Source organism: Asterias rubens, chromosome 12, assembly GCF_902459465.1.
Source record: "Asterias rubens chromosome 12, eAstRub1.3, whole genome shotgun sequence".
NCBI lineage: Eukaryota > Metazoa > Echinodermata > Asteroidea > Forcipulatida > Asteriidae > Asterias > Asterias rubens.
Window position 1 is genome coordinate 6,832,171 of NC_047073.1, and position 8,753 is coordinate 6,840,923.

The 8,753-nt window shown below is 40.9% G+C and overlaps 1 long non-coding RNA gene across 1 annotated transcript; it reads right to left on the bottom strand.

Moving 5' to 3' along the window:
* Positions 1-1,576: 1,576 nt before the first annotated feature.
* On the bottom strand, positions 1,577-2,976 carry LOC117298095. Its single transcript, XR_004519948.1, has 3 exons — positions 2,936-2,976; positions 2,170-2,369; positions 1,577-1,616 (listed from the first exon to the last, which is right to left on the bottom strand). It is a non-coding gene; the product is annotated as an uncharacterized LOC117298095 (long non-coding RNA).
* Between the last annotated feature and the right edge of the window lie 5,777 nt (positions 2,977-8,753).

Sequence of the window (8,753 nt, forward strand, 5' to 3'; positions counted from 1 at the left end):
TATTTTTGTAGCACGTTTAACCGGATAGTTGAAAACAATAGTCGCGACTCGACTAAGGATTCAATAGTTGGAGTCCGACACTAGTCGCCCAGGCTTACCGCTAATGGTGCAAGGATGGCTTCTACCCACAGCCGCCATCCCCCCCCCCCTAATACCACCACCACTACTACCAACAGAAGAACTTGTGGCAAAACACAAATCCAGATTTTCCACTTCTTCAATTTAATTTCCACAATTTGGCTACAAAAATGTCTGTACAGGTGTGCATAAGACATAAGGTCAGTGCATTATTAGCATTATTGGCAAGTTCTAGAGTTTGTATGTAATCAAATAGAATCTTTGTCACAAATTTATAGGAACTTTATAAAACAATATGGTCAATTTATTGAGGCATGTTTTTACAATTCACAGCAGTACACGATGTATTTGCAAACATTAATTAAATTTGTCCTTTGTCAAAGAACACTATAGTCCCATGCAGTATCCTTAGTAATAGTTGGTGTATCTCCTCAATATTTATGCATAAAAATAATAAACCTGTGACAATTTGGGCTAAATTTGGCAATAAAAGCTGCAAGAAACAGTGAAAGAAAAACACCATTGCAGTATAGAAACAAGTCCTTTGACATGCCTCTCATCATGTAGACTTTATCAAGTGAGTTTTATGATCACAAATTAGTAATTACCAACATCTAAGGTATAAAGTCCCTTTAGAGAGACCAATGCCTTAAATTGAGTGATTTGGTTGTAAAATGCATTGTATGGTTAGAAAGGATGTTTTAAAAGTAGAATAGAATAATCAACACAAGTATGACTTGAAATTTGGTGGTTTTCCTTTAAAACTTTTACTTATTCGAACTAACATGGTCTGCTAGTCAACAATATGACTAGTTCTAAAACATCATTTTAAAACAGCATTTCATAACAGGCATGTGGTTTGAAATCAAAATACACTTGCAAGGGTTAAGGTTCAAAAATTGAAATGGCACTGTGTTTATCAAACTTGTTGCATCTATGATCCATGTCTCTTTATGAATACAGAATAAAGATATTTCAGATAAATTTATTTGAATACAGATTGTTTATGTTTTTGCATTTTGTTGTTCTTGTGTGTTTTTGTTACAACATATCGAAATCTCAAATAATACAATAAATATGATTGTATAAACAATTGGCCATGTACTTCAAATTAAATTTAATCATATGTCGTTGTGATGAAAACAAACTCTGCTCACATCACATTCAATGATTTGTTGACATAAGTAATGTGCAAAAAAAAAAATAATAATAAGTTTAAGTATTGACATGTGTTAATTTAGGAATAAGAATCTACTTGTTGACAACGGGAAATATTGCCATTTGTTAAACCTGTTTTGCATAAATCATGTGTAAATGAAAGTTGAAACTATCTGGAAATATACCCCTGATTTACAAACACAGTAACCAGGTAGTGTTACTCTATTTCCAGTACCATTCTGACATGACACATGTTGTCTGTGAAGGCTGGCTGGGTGGCAAAGTCATTTGTTGTGTACATCATGCTGCCCTGGTGTACATGTCATTCCTGTGATGTCGTGCCAACTCTAATGGTGGTCCAGAACAAGGTGCCTCAAGATCTTTTCAAATATAAACACAAACATTTTTGAAACAATTAACAAAATAAAAATTGGTTATTTGTACATGTATATGGAATATAAAACCCATGCACTTGATGTTGATTCATTAAAGTGACATTTTAGCAAATACTACCTCCCTGCAGCCGATTTCACGAAACTTTACGCAACTGCGTGAGTCCACTTGCGCAATTTTAATGGCGCAAGTTGCTCCATAAACGTTGCACAAGTGGACTTACGCAGTTGCGTAAAGTTTCGTGAAATCGGCTGCTGGTCAAAGACATGATGTTATTAGGATGTGGCTGTTCAGTGTGAAGTATTTTGGTAATGCAACGTTGGCGAAGGAGGCTGTTTACAAGTAACTACAATGAATGAAAGCTTAAATTTGTGTTTCCTTATTAAATGTTTGTTTACACATTTACTTTGTTTCCTTTTTTTTGGGGGGGGGGACACAGATCAAAATATCATGTAACAAAACTGGACTGCTTTGACAGTACATGTGTATATTGTTATACATGCACATGCCATTGACAGTATGAAATAATCAGTCTCTTACTGCCAAGTTTGAGAAGCATTCATCCGGCCTTTGTTTGCAGCATGACCTGTCCTGTTGTGTTGGCATCTCCCTACAGTTGGTACAAACCCACCAGCTTGGCAAGAGCTTTGCGGAGGTGGATGATGTGGACTTCGAGGTGCCGGGTTTGATGAGGTCTCCAAGATGTTTACGCCAAGTCCTGGCATCTGCTCACATAGTACCTTCAACAAGAAATTGAAAACCATTGATATAACTTATTATATTAGTTCTCGAAAATTTTATTTTTTATTGTTTGAAAGGTCACACTTCTTTGAAAGAATTCGGGTTGACTTGGGTACGAGTTGACTTGGGTACAATATTTTGGGTAAACTGTTAAAAATATACAAAAAACATTTCATAAATCTGTACTATTTTTAAAATGTACTTCTACAATTTTTACAAAAGCCCTCCCCTTCCCAGCCAGATAAACGACTCTTTTAATTGTAGCATCAAAGTAATTTAGGGTAAATTATGCCAAGTCATTAGTACGCTGGGCACTCGATTCAAATCCCCACCCCCATCTATGCACCGAGTGAATAGATCTACAAAATTATATGTAAACTAGTCATAGTACATGTACATTATGTACTCTCGTCTCACAACTCAGTGCTGCGGCTGTCTCATGGCTGTGAATTTACGTGTCATGTCCACAATAATAACTAACAATAACATTGCATTGGGTATAAACAATCACGGTCCGTTCTCTCTCTCTCGTCGGCTAGTCCATGTCCCACTACATTATTCTTACCCTGATTGGCGAGGTGTCCTTTCCTTCTTTTTGGACGTGTCTTCAATCATCTCTTTGCGTAGAGCAATGAGCTGAATCTGTGTTTTTCGGCGATCCATTTTGACAGCAAAATGGTGTGTTTACATTTCACACAACGTCGTATGGTAGAGAACGGTATATTACCTCGTGTTCTTCTGGTAGGTTTACCAGGCCATTGGCTACGGCGCCAGCCTAACTGCTGTGCATCGCGCATAAACGGACGATCGTTTTGACGGCTTGAAAAACGTATATATTTCGCGGGCCATGTTTCGGGGTCAGAGGTCAGTGTTTGTTTTTTTTAATTACCATTCACTAATTACAACACATTAAATGTGTTTTATTGCAAGAACAACTCTTAAAAAGTATAAGGAACACCCTCAAACATGAAATTTTGTGAAATCTGAAGGCAACGTGTTCCTTTAACAAGTTGAATTCGCTTGGGCAAAAACACCTGCTTTATTCGTAACTTACGGTGGCCCACAGCTGACACGGCAAAACAAAAAGCACCACGGCAAAACAAAAAACGCCACGGCAAAACAAAAAGCGCCACGGCAAAACAAAAAGCGCCACGGCAAAACAAAAAGCGCCACGGCAAAACAAAAAGCGCCACGGCAAAACGAAAAGCACCACGGCAAAACGAAAAGAGCCACGGCTAAACGAAAAGAGCCACGGCAAAACGAAAAGCGCCACGGCAAAACGAAAAGCGCCACGGCAAAACGCAAAGAGCCACGGCAAAACGCAAAGAGCCAGCCACGGCAAAACGCAAAGAGCCACGGCAAAACTAGTCTTGTTCCCAGACCCCAAAATATCCGACTAGGCTCTGTCGAATTTAGGGTCCGGTATCACCCAAAATCACGTGACCATAAAGGAGGAATTCCTTCTCTTTCGAAGTTATCCGAAATGTTCCGAACGTGTTGTCGTCAACATTCGGACAGTATCGTTGATGTTCGGTAAGGATGTCAGTCCTGTCGGCCGTAGATCCAGGAGTTTCTTTTTTTATGCCAGTTATTGCCAGTGCAGGCGTTGTGCCTAAATAAAGCGTTTGCAAAGCGATGCGACAAGTTCAAAATATATAAATCTGGGAAATCGCTCTGGGATCTGGTAAGTTTTTGTCCTTTTTCTTTAAAAATATTTTTTCAAAGGTGTTTTGACTTGAGTGTTCATTAGACATTGATTGAGGATTCATGATTTTTAAAAGTGGTAAAAATGGGGCAAAATCTGGTGATTATGCTGTCGAAATTATACGTGTTGAACCAGATTGTCATTAATTGACGATCAAAATAATCTCGTAACCCTCCGGCCTGGCGGCCGTTGGGAGGAGGGTTACGTTATCGCAACTAGTATCGTGCAGACATGGTTTCCCTGGAGATGACCCCCGACCCTGACAAGTTGCGTCATGCTCTATTTTTAACCGTGGGTGATACCTACGGAAGCTTAAATTGCCATCATGTTACTCAGTTACTGAGATTATTTATCTCAGAAACACGGAATATTTTCTTGGAAACATCGAATTCAATGATAATGTTATCTTGGAAACTCGGAATTCAATGATAAGGTATCTTGGAAACACGGAATTCAATGATAAGGGATCTTGGAAACACGGAATTCAATGAAAATGTATCTTGAAACTCGGAATTCAATGAAAAGGTATCTTGGAAACACGGAATTCCAAGATAAGGTATCTTGGAAACTCGGAATTCAATGATAAGGTATCGTGGAAACACGGAATTCAATGATAAGGTATCGTGGAAACACGGAATTCAATGATAAGGTATCGTGGAAACACGGAATTCCAAGATAAGGTATCTTGGAAACACAGAATTCAATGATAATTTATCTTGGAAACTCGGAGTTCAATGATAAGGTATCTTGGAAACACGGTATTCAATGATAAGGTATCTTGGAAACACGGAATTCAATGATAAGGTATCTTGGAAACTCGGAATTCCAAGATAAGGTATCTTGGAAAAACAGAATTCCAAGATAAGGTATCTTGGAAACATGGATTTCAATGATAAGGTATCTTGGAAACACGGAATTCCATGATGAGGTATCTTGGAAACACGAAATTCAATGATAAGGTATCTTGGAAACTCGGAATTCTAAGATGAGGTATCTTGGAAACACGGAATTCCAAGATAAGGTATCTTGAAAAAACAGAATTCCAGGTATCTTGGAAACATGGATTTCAATGATAAGGTATCTTGGAAACACGGAATTCCAAGATGATGTATCTTGGAAACACGGAATTCAATGATCTGAGGGCCCAATTTCATGGCTCTGCTAACCGCCGCAATGTGATCAGCGCTTGTGATCACTACGAGTACCATTCTCTGCCTTACTAAGCAAGCGCCGAATTTCAGCGCCAACTGTGTATTAAGCATAGATACCTGGTAACGTTGACTACAGACATTCAGCAACCATGGAGGAAGGAAGCTTAGCAACTGACGGTCGAAAGTCCGTAAAAGTCTTGGTAGTAAACGGAGATGGGGATCGAGAGATCCACTATGTAGACCCGGGCACCAAGTGTGGATATGATAAGGGTATAAAGTGTTCATTAAAAAATGTGTTTTAACCAATTTGTGTTGAAACTGTGTATACAAAGCAACACCACACGAAACACACACGTGTGCAGTATGTTTTACCCATTATTTGCGGTGTAGTGGGGGAAATGTGTAGGAATTATTTCGTCACGTAACTGTTTTTAAAAGCTTAAACATTAGGTCACTGCAATAGTTTAATGTACAGTTCAAAAACCAATTAAGTTTCACAGCCAACACATGGTATAGCTTAGTTCCCAAAGTGTTATGCTGAGTAGTTACAATTGTGTGGGCGTGCAGGCATCTCATAATAAACCCGAATCACACCAACAACTGTGATCTTACAGTCATGCAAGATCTGTTGATTTACCATGACTATCATATGATCTCATACTTGCTGTTGGCTAAACATGTAGGCCTACTTTGTATTTATGATAATTCTCGTTCACATCAGCATGGCATGGGAGGAAAAGTGCCCCACAATTGTCCATCAGTGCCCCCGCGAAGAAATTCAGATACGTAGCCCCCTTAAAAATGAGACGAAATTGACCCTATACGCCCCCACTCACTATGAACCTTTTCATAAAAACGCAGTCTTTGAAGGTGTTTCTAGGAGCACATTGTATGGATGGTACATCCTACCAACATAGACTTTGCACCACTGATTCCCAGTTTTTACATCCGAAAGGTATTAATAACTCAACTGTTTTCAATTTGTTTTGTGTTAGGTGTTTGACATTGACTCTGATTCCAGTCTTGCTTTGCCTGATGCTCTTGGTGGAGAGGAAGAACAAGTAAGTAACTTAATATTGCAGTATAAATTCAAAAATTTAATCCATGAAAATAAGTGAAGTATATATATGCAAAAAAGTCATACAAAACATTAATTAGATATTTAAAATATTAATTACTAACAAGTAAAAAAGCATTTTGTTGATGAAATAAACACAATAATAATAATAATAATAATAATGAGATGAGATGAGATTCAGACAAGACAAGACAAAATAAAAAAACATTTTAAAATAATGATAACTTTTAAAACAATTTAAAGAGCTAATTAACTGATGGATTGATTAATCGTTAAATAAAAAATAACATAATTTAAATAGTTGAACTAACATGAACAAAAACAAAAGCACCATTCCCACTGAATTTGTAACCTTAAACTTATGCTCTGACTTAATAAGATCTATTTGACATTATGTTTATTTCTCTATCCATGCCTATTTACTTTTCATACAAGCACAGACACAGACTAGTGATTAAAAGTTGTGTTTGATTTTGTTTAACTCTCCAATTAACAATCTATGTTTTACTATCTCTCCCGTCGCCCCCTATTAGGGTATAGTGACACCATGTCGTGGTACCCTCTGTAGCGGCGTGGTGGCTCTTGTAAGCTACCCATGCATTGGTTTGAGCGATGTCCACAAGGAAGTAAAGCAGCTTTCTCCACCAGTACTGAGACTTCCTGGAGCAGGTGTAGTAAGCTCTCAGCTGGTCTCCCCTGTCGACACCGCCCATATTCCTGGTGTAGTCTACTGCCTGGCTTGGGGCTGCAACAGACGATGACACCCTCCGGCCACTCTCATCCTTGACTTTCCGTGTGAGCTTGTCGGTAATCCTGTTTCTGTACCCCCTGGTGAGCAGAGCTGAGCATCGTCATCACTCTGGAGTCCTTCCAAGCAACAGCAGTGAGTTGGTCAGCTTGTCTACTGTAGAAAGTCCCACGGGGCATCTTGTTCAGGGCCTTCAGTTTCCTGAAGTGGCGTGGGTTTTTCTCTGAATTCTTGCTGAAATCGGTGGGCAGACCTTTGCTCGTTGACTTCACCGCTCCAGTCAGGTAGGCGTTGGCTGCCAAAAGTCTCCGAGCAAGCTCAACAGAGGTGTAGAGCTTATCCGTGTAGATGTGGTGGTGAACTCCTACAAACGGACTGGCCACAGACATCGCAATGTCCACCATCTTGGCTGGCTTGCCTGTTTGGAAGGGATGGACCATGAAGTTTGCCATGTACCCAGTTGAAGACTCAGCCAGGGCGTAGATCTTGACACCCGATCTGATGGGTTTCAATGGCATAAAGAACTTCCGAACCTTGGCCTTGAAACCAGAGTACTTGACCATGGCCTCGTCTATTGCCAAGTTCTTGCTGAGGTTGTAGTTCCCCTTGCATTTTGCTAGCACAGCATCCCAAACAGGCTGCACCCTCCAGGGGATAGAGGGGGTGCTTCCGCATGTAGATGTAGTGGTGTTTTTTGTCAGCAAACATGGAAGGGTCTCGGTGGGGATATGCGTCGGGGTTCGTTGCTGGATTGCACAGGCTAAATGTTGAGTTATCTGGTCAAATCTACTCCTCGTCATGGTGGTAGCGATGAGTCGGTTGTAGTACCCAGGACTGTTGGACCAGTAGTCCTGGTAGTAGGGTATCTTCACCAGGCCCATGACTATGCGGATACCAAACCATGCACGCAGCTCTGCCACTGACAAAAGAATTTTACACCCCCCATCACGGAGATTGATGTTGGTCCATTCCGCAATGAGGGAAAGCACAGCTAGTGGAAAGAAGGCCAAGAAGTACTTGGCAGGTGTCCTGTGCCGTCTGAAGGTTGGGCCAGTTGGTGTCGGCCCCTTGAACCTCTGCGCCTTCACTCGTCTGAGAGTTCGGCTCCATCCAAACTCATCAGGCGCATAGTGGTGGTCATCAGCACCCGGTGGGTCTGGATCGTTGTCCGAGTCTGGAACGTAGATCTTCCTGGGGCGCTTCTTCCTCCCAGTTGATGTAGTTGGAACCTCCATGGCCTCTTCCGGGTAATCAACCTCATCTTCCACAGACTCCACGTCATCGAACTCTCCCTCTTTCTCCTCTGAAGACTGGAAGTCCTCATCTGCCTCTCCATCATCATCTACCGGGCTCTCAGGTGGGCAGTCTTCCATGAGCTGATCAACGATCCCATCTAGGTACTCCTCTTCCGAATCGTCTGACACATCGACTACAGCTCGGTAGTTGCCTCTTGTCATTGCAATGCCGGCCTCATTGCAACTCCTTCTCAGGGACTCTCTAAGGGCTTGCCTCTCCTCCTCCTTCTTTCGCTGCTGGTAGCGCCTGTCACATTTATCCAGGAGTCCTTTCCCTTTCCCTCCATTCCTCTTCTTTCCTCCCGTAGGCCGACTCTTTCCTCTACATTTCCTCTTCTCTTTCTCCATGATGGAATCCATAAAGATGTTGCTCTCACTTTTCTTCAGTCCAAACTGCAGATCCTTG